Source organism: Poeciliopsis prolifica, unplaced genomic scaffold, assembly GCF_027474105.1.
Source record: "Poeciliopsis prolifica strain line A6 unplaced genomic scaffold, Auburn_PproV2 SCAFFOLD019, whole genome shotgun sequence".
NCBI classification, from domain to species: domain Eukaryota; kingdom Metazoa; phylum Chordata; class Actinopteri; order Cyprinodontiformes; family Poeciliidae; genus Poeciliopsis; species Poeciliopsis prolifica.
This window is the reverse complement of record NW_026562394.1, coordinates 7,286,542-7,299,413: the sequence shown is the minus strand read 5'-3', so window position 1 is coordinate 7,299,413 and position 12,872 is coordinate 7,286,542. Positions and strand designations below refer to the sequence as shown.

At 42.9% G+C, this 12,872-nt stretch overlaps 1 protein-coding gene across 1 annotated transcript in view; it reads left to right on the top strand.

Annotated features, from left to right (window-relative positions):
* Positions 1 to 12,872, top strand: part of LOC129368384 (LHFPL tetraspan subfamily member 7 protein) — a 114,933-nt gene that overhangs the window by 73,056 nt on the left and 29,005 nt on the right. The gene's annotated exons all lie outside the window — the stretch shown is intronic.

Here is a 12,872-nt window from a genome sequence, read left to right as displayed (position 1 = left end):
AACAGCTCTGGCTCCATTCTAATTACAGCCTGATGGTTAATATATAAGCTGTTTTCTTATGGGCTCATTAAAGCCACGGTAATTATTAAGGCATTAGAATGATTTGTGTTGGATTTTATCCATTTGTGGGCCGATTGGTTGGATCGGTTTCTGTCTCCTGCTAGTTTCAGAGGAAAGCACCCGAGCATAATCTGTACCAGTGTGATGTGACGCTCCTCTTATGGTCTCTTTACGATGAGGTTAATCAAAGAAGAGCCATGATTACCATACAGCCATCAGTGTGCACTTTGACCTCTCTGCTTCTTCATAAAGTCGACTATTTCTGTTTCATTTATTCAGGAATTCTGAGCATGAAAAGCTTTTTGCGGTAGGTGTGGGTTAGGGTGAGACTTTCACTATGCGATAACCTCGAGTTAAAAAGCCACAGTTGAAGTATCAACACAATTTTAAAGCAGAAACGCACAAGATGATCTGTTTGCTTACGTTTTAAGCAGAAAAACTGCATGTTGTCCTACCACTATCACAGCAATAAAACCTGCTGATTCATAAACCTGATGAAAACCCGTGGCAGCGACTCTTATGTCCTACATATTCCTATTTCAGCCACTGCCCCAGCACTATTTATCAATAATCAGAGGAGATTATTGATCCTCTTATTCAGGCATTCACTCTGCTGGGATCTTTCAAAACTTGCCAGTTTGTTGGGGTTCAGCTTTCAGAGAGCTGAACTCCAACAGGAGGGTCATCTTCCACTTGTAAACAAGCTTGTGTGAAAGAGTTGAAAGTGATGAGGTAAGTGGTTGGAAAGAGGAACAATATTTGCATAGCTGGAGCGCTCACTCTGTTGTAAACAGCTGAAATGTCATTGTGGTTTTAGATGTTTAACTGATATTTACACTTCTTCAGCTAAATCAAGCTTTAGCTTTAGACGTTTGGTGGCTCAGTCTGCCTCCATCACCTCGACGGTTTGTGTTTTTTTAATGGGTTCCTCCACTACAACATACCCACGTCACCGGACCAGCACCAGCTGCACAGGTGAGAAATACATTACAGATGTACAGTTTTTGAAGAAGTCATGAGCTTCAACTTATCACATTTGATGTTCAGCTGGTCTGCCTTTTCAAAGGCCTTCGCATCTGCATGTCAGTTCTGGTTCGCTTTTGAACGATGAAACAGACTGAGGTGAAAAACATACAAATTGGAAAAAAGTCGTTTTACCGATCAAACTCTGGTTTTTGTGAAGTTTTTCGCACTTATATAATAAAAACTGAAGAAACAAAATGAAAAACGACGTTGTAACTTCATGTTGACAGGATTACATCATAAAAATATTGCGGCAGCAACTTTGACGTTTGCTGAAATCTCTTTTCCAATCGGACATATCACTTTTCAGCTGTTTTTTCTTTCCGAGGACAGGTCTTGTTACTGCTAATGGCTGCCGGTTACATCACTCCTCTTCCTCGCTCAGGATCTTTGCGCCTGACGGGCGGCTGCGATGCTCACACACTGCAGACGTGTGTGCACTCCCGCATCCAGACAACGCTCAGGCGTAAATCAGAGTTAGAGTCTTGGACCTGGCGCATACAGAACCAGAGGGGCCCATTGTATGTGACACTGTAGTCCAGCCCTGACTGCCTCAGATAACAGAATTACTGCAAATTGGACTGCAGTTTTTTTGTTTGTTTTTTATTTATCTTGAGCTGCTACTTTCTCGTCTATGAATCACTCCCTCCGGACCCGCCGCCCGTGCCACCTCCTCCTCTGCAGCTTTCTTTTGAGCTTCGTCGCTCCCTCCGGAGACACACGGAGAAGACAGATGCATGTTGGAACGGCTGATGAAGAGAAAAGACAAAACAGCCGAGAGAGGAATCTGAAACTGGTGCGTGTGACGGGGGATACGGATAAAATCATGACAAAGTGAAGGAATCGAGGCGGGAAATGCACTCAGGGGGACACTCTGCACCTTCAACAACTTCCTTAATTGGGAAATATAATATTGAGCGCGGATAGAGGTGGATCAAATGCAGGAGATAATAGCTTTATCTACAGCCACCGCAGAATTATGGATTCAACTGATGGAGACCTTTTCAGCCTACCTGGAGTGAGAAAACAAGTTCAGAAGAGAAGAGGAAAGGCCCCGGGCCATGATTTGCACAATGGAATTAAACAGAATCGTATGGAGCGTTCCTGCATTATTAAAGCTCCCCCATTAAGGGCAGAAAAGGAAGAATGTCGATTAGCATAGAAGTGGATTCGGGCCCCGGAGGGACAGACGGAACCGATGGCAGAGATTCATCAAACCAAATGCTGATTTCAGACGTTTATTGTTAAATGATGGCTTCCATAAATTAGCGAGTGCATGTGTGGTTAAACAAGTTTCCAGCTAAGGACCGTTGTCACCCCGCGCCGTCCCTTAGTTCCAGTAAGTCAGCCAGAAATCGGAAAAGCCGAGCGTTCATCCTCTGGCTCCCCCTGAGAATGACGTAAAAACAAACTAAAAGATGCAAATTAAGGTTTATGTTCATCTGTAACCAACTGCTGAGAGAGATTTAAATTAAGTTTTCAATGTCTTTCACAATGAACAGCTAAACTAGTAGAATTAATGGCAGTATCCTTGTAAAGCATGCACAGTTTGCATTGTGCCACCCCGACTTTGCTTCCTGTACTCCACGGTTTCCAGCATTGGCCTTGGATGTTGTCTGCTTGCAAAAAGAGAAGCCTAAATATTGTGGGTGTTGAACAGTACAACAAGGAACAAGTGAGTCTGTAAAACTGAATGAGCAACAACGACTGGAGGATGTGAAGAAAGATTGTTAAAATGACACAAAAAAACAAAACAAAAAAAAAACCCTGATAACATCAAAATACAAAGATTAACCTATTAAAACACAGAATGTCCACAATTAACAGTTCAATAATTGAAGATAAAACTTCAAACTTTGCTGCGATGGTCATAATTTCTAATGATTGGTGTTTCAGCTGCTGTCGTTCTCTTTTCCGCACGTTCATCTGTGTGCTGTTTGGAGCGGACTGGCTGCTTCGTGCAAACACACATCAACAGTCACCCATCGCTGTAGATGGAGAAACACACATTACTTTATGAAGCCACAAAGTATGTAATGTAGTTTTGCAAGCCACGCACTCCAACAAGTCGTGTTTTTCAAGACTGTTGAGCCCTATGATCGGTGCTTTGATTACAGGTCAGATAGCTTGTGGTGATCTAACGTTACACATTTTCATTTAACGCGTAACTAACACGCCTCTGAGAGCGAAACCCTCCAGCAAAGTGGGCGGAGCCAAGCGACATGGATCAGATGATCAGGACTGAATTAGCACTCTTGTCAACTTAGATGAGTTGTGCAGTTAAAGACAAAATGTTTCCCAGATTTTGCTGTATTTTCTTTGTCAGACCCTTTCAGCTTTTTTTCTCAGGAAAAAAAAAAAGTTGGAAATGTGTCTTTTGAGTTCGTTTGAAACGAAGTGGATTTCTTTTCTTTGAGAGCAACAGTGACCATAACCTTGAGCGTCTCTATCGCGTGCACACGGTTTTTACGTCGTGCCCTCGGAAAGGTGCCATTAAACACAGCTGCAAGTATCACGATTGCCCTCCCGCAACCAGCTATTTGAATTTCTCTCTTGCCTCAAGGGGAAATGTGAGTTCAGTGTGAGTTGTGAAATTACACAGGGGCTTGTGGGATGTTTTTTTTTTCATTTTCTTTTTTAAGAACAGCCAAACACGAAGCTGTTTTTCTCAGATTTCTTTAAGGCAAGCTGACCAGCATGGCGCGCGTCCCAAAGGGGCTCCTTCTGCGGCTTTACGTGTTTCTATTTTCATCCTTCACCCTCTTGTACCTTGTTGTTTTCTTGCTCTCCTACATTCCAACCAATTTCAGCTTTTTTTTTCCTCTCCTCCCATCGTAGTTACACGTGTTGCAGTCTTTTTTATTTCCTTTTCTGTCCCAGAAGCATGATAATATTCGCTTCCACGCCATCAACTACTCAGAGCCGTAACCCCGGGGGACGCTGGGGAGCAGCTTTTAACAGAGCCAACTGATTTGGGATTGGCGACCAGTTTCCCAACTGTACCCAAGACGGAGCGCGCAGACGCGTGAACGTGCACGGAAAATTTATGTGCACACGCTCGGCTCGACCTGCGTGCGCCGGCTGAGGAGAAGGAAATTGATTGTGGTGGCAGCCTGCTCTCCTACAAACCTGTCTCATTTGTGGAGGGAGGCCTCTGGCTGCCTGCCCTCCCAGGGGCGTCTTCAATATCTGTTATGGACGGGTGCGGAGCCCTCCACCGTGTGCCAGTCAATTTTAATTATATAGACCTGCCTCCGACCCGCGTTGAAGGAATGCCGGCTTTGCGCATTCCACTGACATGCCGATGAGAATCGAGTCAGGACGAATTCTCGGAAAACAAAAGGCCGATCTGAACAGTTGCTGCGAAAACTTTTGGGACGTTGAAACTTGTGACTTCGTCTCTTTTTCGGCTGCTGCGCAAAACATTTTTTGGGGATTTTATGCAAAAGTTTTTGGAAGGCGTTCTATATAGTTTAATATCCATCCCTTTTCTGAGGTGCAAACAGAAACCTGGTGTAAAAAGGAAAGCAAAAAAATAAAATTAAAAAAAACATCCAAACTTTTTGGACTATTCCCATCTTTGCATCACACAAACAAACGTGAACATGCAGTTCATAAATTGATTTTCAACCAGTTTCTGTACCAAAGAGTTAAGAATGTGTAAACATGTTTTCACAGAGGCTCCTTAAAGGGGCAGCATTATAGAAAACCATCAACTTTACTTGCTTTACATCATATTATAATTTTATTCCCTCATCAAAGACATACCTGGAGTGTTGCCTTGATTCTTTCATGCATGTTTGAGAAAGCCTTGCTCAGCTGTTTCCAAGCTTCCCATTTTCTGCCTGACGGAGCTCCTCTCCCCAAATCAGCTCCTTCAGACTAGCCAGCAGCAATTAGCAAACACCTGGTGGGACTGCACATCTGCCGAGCTCATTATACGAGCTGCTTCTCACTGCATCGCTGTTAAATACGTTGTTAAAGGATTAATAGAGGAGTCATGTTGTGATTACTTTCTGAAGGCCGAGTGTTGGGAAGAGCAGGACTTTCTTAAAGAGACAGAGGCCCAATTTCAGTTCCTCAAATTATGAAGTCAATTTTCTTTTAAGACATGTCTGATATATGCAGCACTTTTATAACAACTGAAGGTAACATAGTTACTTAATTATGCTTAAAGATGTACATATGTGTGATTTTAAATTAACATTTGTGATCACTAATTTTGTATACAAAATAGGTTGTAGGCTATTTACTAATTTATTGCAAGGAAATTCTGGTAACGCAAAATAAAATAATTCCCCCGGGTGCCTCAGGGAATCACAACACAAACTTTGCCTTTTCTCCTTTTGATCGTCTTTTTTAGGTTGGTAAGTGCCAGAAACTTTGAAACTTTCTCGTCCTGCTTCGTCTCGTCTTTCCTTTCCCAGAGAACGGCACATCTTCCCTCTGCCATATGGGCTTAAATCCCATAATACTGCGAGCCTAAAGAGGTGTGTTTGCTCGCAGCCTCGGCTCCTCGTTCACACAAAAATTACACGCATTGGCAGCCATGGGACAAAGCCAGGCTTTAGAGTGTGCGTGGGGCCGGGGCTGGAGAAAGTGGTGCTGCTTTGCATAGTAATAGTCTTGATAGTGTGTGTGGATGAAGTCATGGCTCTGGCTGGCCATCAAGTACGCCGCTGAATGAGCTGGAGGCCGGACCCGCCCGCACCATGGCTAATTGTGTTACCGAGAGAAAGCCCGGGCCGCCTCGTTCTCAGCCTTTCACGACGAGGTCAGAATGGTTCCCGGTCTGTGAATGGACCTGTCCAGAAAAGGAGAATGGCCGAAAGACAAAAAAAAAAAGAAAAGAACGAGAGGAGGAATGCGATTATTGGTTTGGACTTTTCCTTTTCCTCCCCAAGGAGTAAGCTGTGTTGGCAAACAGCGGCTGAAAGACGCCGCCGGTGCGTTTGTGGAATGGACACAGTCCCAAGATGATGAGGACGGCTCAGCGGTGACGCACTCAGAGTTGACCTTTAATCACCCTGTATCAATCCACACTCACTGGATTGAATGGATTTAGCCACTTGGGATCACCTGTTGTAAAAACTTTGGCGATTTTAAAAACCAGTTGGACTCCTACTACTGTACGCACCCATTCTTTGTGATACGAGTCTGTTGTTGTTTTTTTTATTTTTAGAAACCATGAAAACATGCAGAAGGAACAAATTTATACAGCTTTGCAAAAGAACCCAAACATTTTCACATTTTATCGCCACAACCTTTAATTTTGTTTGCTTTATGGGATAGAAAAACTCAAAGCAGAGCATAATCGTGACTCGGAATGCTTTCCCTTTTTCCCCGTCCGTTTTCTGAGCAGCTTCCCCACAGCATGATGCTGCCACCACCATGTTCTCCAGCGTGTTGATGGAATAGAAGCTCAATGAAAAGAGTAGAACCGAGTAGGACGGGACTGGTATTTATTGTTTGTGTGTAACGTTTATTTGAGCAGAGAGATTAAAAATGTCTTTTTGGAGAGAGAACAGGAGCTGCAGCACAACAACAGTTAAAAAACAAAAACTACAGTTATCAAATCTAAATCAGATTTATTAGCAGGAAATGATTACGTTAGCAAGGTGAAACATACAAAATGAGAAACACTCTTTGCTGTGCAATATCGGAAGAGGCTTATGATTAATGTTCTCTTAAAGTTCTGGGACCTTCGTAAAACCAGCGTATTGATGCCATTATGTACTAATTTGGAGACTTTTGTCAGAAAATCAGAAAACGATTCACACCATTCGGGTTTTTATTTGCAACAGCATCAAATATTTCCCTTTCAAATTGCAGTCGTGCATTATCTTGTGTTGGTCTGTCGCATAAAATCCTAATAAAACGTATTAAAGCATTGTATCAACGTGTGCCTGAGTTTCCCAGTGAGCAAGAACACTCTTCACTCCCTCACCTCCAGCAGAGCGACGTTCAACCGCAGTCGTCCTTGAACCTTGCTATTTATTTGTTTTTCATAACCTTAAAGAACACACTCTCCTCCTCCAAGCCTTACTTTATTATCTCCATCCATCTCTGCCGGCTGACAGCCGCGGCCCGCGAAAAGACATAATCGGATTTCGGTGGCATTAAACAGCAAATAGCTTCTGTCAGTGGACAACTTGCTGGTAACCAGGTTTGGAGGGGAGCGCGGCATTTGTCAAGTGTCACGGCTGAGGCACAGACGCCTGATGGGAGGAGGAGGGGGGGCGGAGGGGGGGCGCGGGTGTACCGCACGCCGGCCGCGTCCGCTCCGAGGAGTCAGCGCGGGACGAGCTGAGCTGTCTCACCAAATGTGCTGCCAGGCTGGACGTGCTGCACCTTCCTGAAGTTTTGATGTCGCATGAACTTTTTGTCACATTAACAGCCACAAGATCCAGTGCGGTCTGTTTATGTGACCCACCGACAGAAAGTAATTTTAGAATTTTGAAGGGGAAAACATTTTTTATACTTACTCCACTGTCTACGGGCGCTGCAAGGTTTCATAGCAGATATTGGGATGTTAAAACATCACAATGTTTCTCCTTGTGACATGGGCTCCATCCAGCTGCTGTCATCATTTCCTCTGATGAAATTTGCTAAATGCAGATTCTATGGTTTTCTAATAACAAGACCCCTTTAAGATCAGATAATCTGTCATGCATAAACTTGTCAAGCTTCTGGAATATTTTACACTGTTTCCCGATTATTTATCACATATTACATCTGCAAAAGTTTTGCTCCATTCGTAAACTGAACAACAGAAAATAACTTGTAAACATTTTTTTCTTCAGGAAAATCTCTTCAACATTCTCAAGAACAAAATTCCTACATACCTTGAAGTTATCTGATTAGTAGGTCCTCCTGTGTGTAATTTAATCCTGGTATAATTGCAGCTGTTGTGTGAAGGCCTCTGAGATTTTTAGGAGCATTAATGAGTAAACAGCGTCAGTCAGAACAAGGACAATCACATGAGTTACAGTCGTTTCACGAGCCGAAATCACAATTTCAATCGACATACAGACTTGGAAACAGGAAACGGTGCTACTTATTAGTTTCTGTTGCAATTATTTCATCGTCGACTGACTGGCAGCGCGTCAGCGGTGTGTTATTCCCTGCAATCCCTGGCATCTGCGGTACGGAGGGACAAGAGGACGCGGGTCCTCGTGCAGATCTCTACCGTCGGCCTTCGCCTCGCCTGCCTGCCAGGTGGCGCCTGTTCAGCTGGCGAGATTCATTTCAGATCTCTGCATTGTTTGCTCGGAGAAATGAGAAGTATGTATCAGGCTCTGGAGATGTCTCATTCATCATTAGCTCCATCTGTGCGAGCGCCTCTCCGCCGCAGACGGGTGGACACGTCTGTGGCTGACTCCCTCATCAGAAGGGGTCGCTCTGGACGGGACAGATATTTGTTCCCCTGTAATTGCACTCTCTGCACTGGTGAAACACGCATCAGATAATAAAGGGCGTAAATCTCCTTAGATGAGGGCCTCGCCTTTCTCATGTCTTGTGCAAACTTGTTTGTTGCCATTAAAGAGGACAGATTATTTTATTTGTGTTTGCCCGTGTTTCCACGGGTGGTGGGGGTGCGCAGTGATTGGTAATCATTTGAGAAGGGGTGGAGGGGGGGAACATGAGGCGCCTCATCAATCAAGCAGCGTTCGTTAAAGGTTACGTCGCCACGTCTGAAAGAATGTACTCAGCCTTAGCGCGGGGAAATAAAAAAGTAATTATCCTTTATCATCAGCTAGAGGAGACTTGACATAATTAGTTTTTCTTTTGTTTGAATTTGATTTGGGCTTCCTGTCCTTGGGGATTAAATATTACCGCTGACCTCTCCTCCGCTCACCAGGGATAGTTAGTCCTCCTGCTCCTCTATTGATCCGCCATAATGATCCATGTTCCGCCTTCGTTTATGCCATTTATCTCCAAATTCGGCTGCTTGTCATAATGTGTCTGCGTCTGTTAAGTTGACGCATAATGGCTCCGCAGTCCCAGTAATGTGATCCGGGGAAAAGAATCTCCCCCTCCGGCATCACTAAAGTATCACACTGTACATTAATAAAGCCGTGTTATTATTGGCAAAGCCCCGTTGCTCAGGCCCTTAGTTTCACAATAATTGAATAGCAGGAATCCATTTTAAATGGGCATCTGATGCGTGCTGCTCCTGAGAGAACGAGTCCTGAAACTCACTGAAAGTGATTTTCAGTGGAAATGTGTGTGGGATTTTTTGTTTTGTTCTTTTATGTGGAATCCATTCAGGACATTCTTTTCATTTACATTTTCCAGAGGGAATGAAGAATTGATCACATATTCCAGAACAATAATGTTCATTTGATAAACTCTGTCATGAGAGAATCATATATATATATATATATATATATATATATATATATATATATATATATATATATATATATATATATATATATATATATATATATATATATATATATATATATATATATATATATCTTTTTCTGGTTGTTATCTTGATGCAAATATACAGATGATGTGACATCATGACATCTAAAAAATGCTCTCTTCTGAAATAAATTAAATCTGGAAAAGCTTCAAGGGGGGAAAAAAGGAAAGAAATCCAAGTAAATCTTCCTTTAAATGGGGCAGCATCATGTAGGTGCTGTGGACCAACTGCAGCTCTATAAATGCAGAGGCTTCTGGGGATTTTTTTTTCTCCTCTGGGTCATGCAGTGACCTTGGAGAATGATGGTTAAATGTTTCTGTGTATTTATTTTACAGTTCATGACAAGACAATTCAAAAAAAGATGGAACAAGGATTGGGTGGGATGAATAATTCATCCCGATAAGTAACAACTGTAACAATATTTTGTGGACAGAGGGGAGCAAAGTAGAGAAGTCTGACTATAATCTATACTTCCATGTTTGATAGGAACCACAATCCGCACGGTGGTGGCGGTGTGGTGCTTTGGCCTTGTTGTGCACCCAGATTTCGAAAGGAGGGTCTATCTGTTCAACAGCAAATCCCAAAAAAGCAAAGAGGGGGCCAAAATGTCTCACCTATGACATGGAAAGTGATGAAGTTGTGCAGAAAATCACTGCTGTTCAATGGGGTTCTAAATATGCACTTATTTCCTGAAATCTAAAGTTTTCATATTGGTTTTGTTCTAGTCTAATTGTTTTGTTTTGATACTAAGATTTATGAATGACCTCTGAAAGGCCACATAAAGAAAAAAAACACATCAGTCATATATCAGAAAATCATCCTGTACAATCAGACCGTTCACTCACATTTGATTTTACGACATCTAGACCTTTCATTTCTTTCTCCTAGGAGCTGAAGTAACTATTATATTGCTTCTCAGCCCTGAGAGCAAACTGCAGACATTTCGAATTAGCAGAGAACAAAGACGAGGTGGCTCTCCATCCCACCATCGAGACACTCCTAATTACCTGCCAACTCGCCGAGTCTTGGGACTTCATGCTGGGCAACAAAGACAAAAGAGACGAAGACTGAAGAGAGGAAGAATTGTGCAAAAGGGGGCAGACAGGAAAACTGTGACTGGGCTGGGGAGGGTGGGCAATAAGAGAAAGAGAGAGTGAAAGCCAAGCAAAAATCCATATACATGTTTTATATCAATGCGACTGTGCGCGGTAGGCAGGAGTTATCTTTTATTTATGAGGGCATCAGCGGCAAAGCGCCCAGATGTTAAGCTGTGCTGGGATCTCATCTAGCCAGAGTTGCTCTATGGCAATAAAGCTTGAAGGTAGGCTGTTTGAAGCTGGGGAGGGCCGGCGGATGAATGAAAGGAAAATAAAATAACTACGCTTCTTCTTGTTCGATATGACACTCAAGGTTGGATAGTTGTTGCTTTGTAACTTTCAGGATTTGCGACAATTGTTAAATTGGATCTAAATTCAGAAAGAAAAAAAAAAAGAGAAAATGTTGATCGGGTCATTCGTGAACGAGGCTCGTCTTCATTTCGTCTGAGGGAGTCGGGACACTTGTTGTTTTTTTGCCTTTGTCAGCAGCTCATCAAACAGCCGCTGAGGATTCATTATGGAAATGAAGGCCTCGTCGGCAACCTTTGCAAATCAGATGCGAGTTCTCCCCACTCCGAGCGTCACCGTGATCGTTATCATCAGCGTCGTCATCAATCCAGCCTCTCGCGCCGACGCCGCCTGGATATGAAAATGGCTGCTAATAGCACTAATAAAGGCGGGGTGCTAATGTTGTGCAGCCCGCGGGGGCAGCGGATCGCGCTCGCTCCGAGGCAGGCCCTGTCATAACACGGCAATATTAGTGACAAATGCCCAACAGCCCCTGGGGATAGAGCGCAGGCGGGTTGGTGATCTGTAGCATGGAGGTAAAGGTCACAGTGTGAGCAGGTCACCAGTAGCCTCCGGCTACCCGGAGCAGCCAGGCGGATCAGCTCAACGTTGGCCTCCATCCACGTCCGACTGCCCTGGATGGCTGACTGACCGTATTTCAAGCGTCACATCCGCAAACATGTTTATTTAGCAAAGCGTTGCGCAGATTTTCTGTTCATCAAATACATGTTCATGTCAGAGGAGGAAACTCTGACTATATACGGTTTAAATGCGGTTTCTAGATGATGGGAACATTTTATGCCGTCAAAACGTTTTGGCAAATGTGAGCCAGGTTCCAAGTCCTTGATGCGTGCTTGAATATTTTCGGATATTTTTTAGTTTATGTGTTGGTTTTGCTAGTGAAATTTTCCTCGGCTATCCACAACAATTAATTTATCATTTAGAAAGTGAGAGCGGTTACTTTTTTTCCCACAAAGAAACAGGCTTTATGGATAAGTTCTTTTTTTTTTGGGAATAAGTGAAATCATCTTCATTTTGAATGCTGTATCTCCTTTAAATCAGACTTCAGGTTTCTCAAATTAAAAAGCAGGTTAAGGATTAAAACGACATTTCAAGATTTCTGAAAGGAGGTTTTGATAAATCTCATAAGCAGTTTATCTCCTCCCTACAGTAGATAGCTGTGTTTGCGTCTTTATTTAGTACAAATCCGGATTAAATGGCAAAACATCCTGAAGATAACAGTTTTTTTCCCACTTTATTAGCTTCCATCAGTTATTGGTTTATTTAACCAAAGACTGTTTACGTGGGAAATGAAGGGTGTTCTTCCTCAGTGAAACGCAACAGAACTTGTCAAACATTTTCAGTCAGAGTGGTTGTTTAGTGGGAAAGACATGTGGTGTAAAATGCAGACATATGTTTAAGAGAACACTTTATTTATTCTTACTTTGCCTTAGTTTTCTATGATGTGCTTTGAATAGAGGTGTTTGTACCATTCGCAGTTCTTGCTTCACCTCTCACTTCCCTTTCAGCATCTTTGCCAACAGCCGCCCATCCAAAGCGTGATGATTTATGGCACGTTAATAATTTTGCTCAATGAAAAGTTAGGATTGCAGTTCTTTGAGGAGCCTGAGCCCCCTGTCAGACTCAACACTAGCTTCAGCCTCACTGAACATGAAGATACCAAGAGAGTTATCTACTGCTGACTAGATATTATGTGATTTGATAACCTAAAAAAAATCATTCATAACCATCAAAAGTATGACCTGCAAAAGTACCTCAAAGAGAACTGTGGATACAGATTTTTTTGAGTGGTTTTTCAGGAAAATTAAGTCAGAAACTGTGATGGTGCCCCCCCTGCACCCCTCCACGTCTGCTCCATTATCTCAATTGCAGCACTCGATTGCAGTAAATGGACAGTATTAACATGGAGATTCTTGGCTACGGCAGCAGGTGATTATGTTATAAAATGC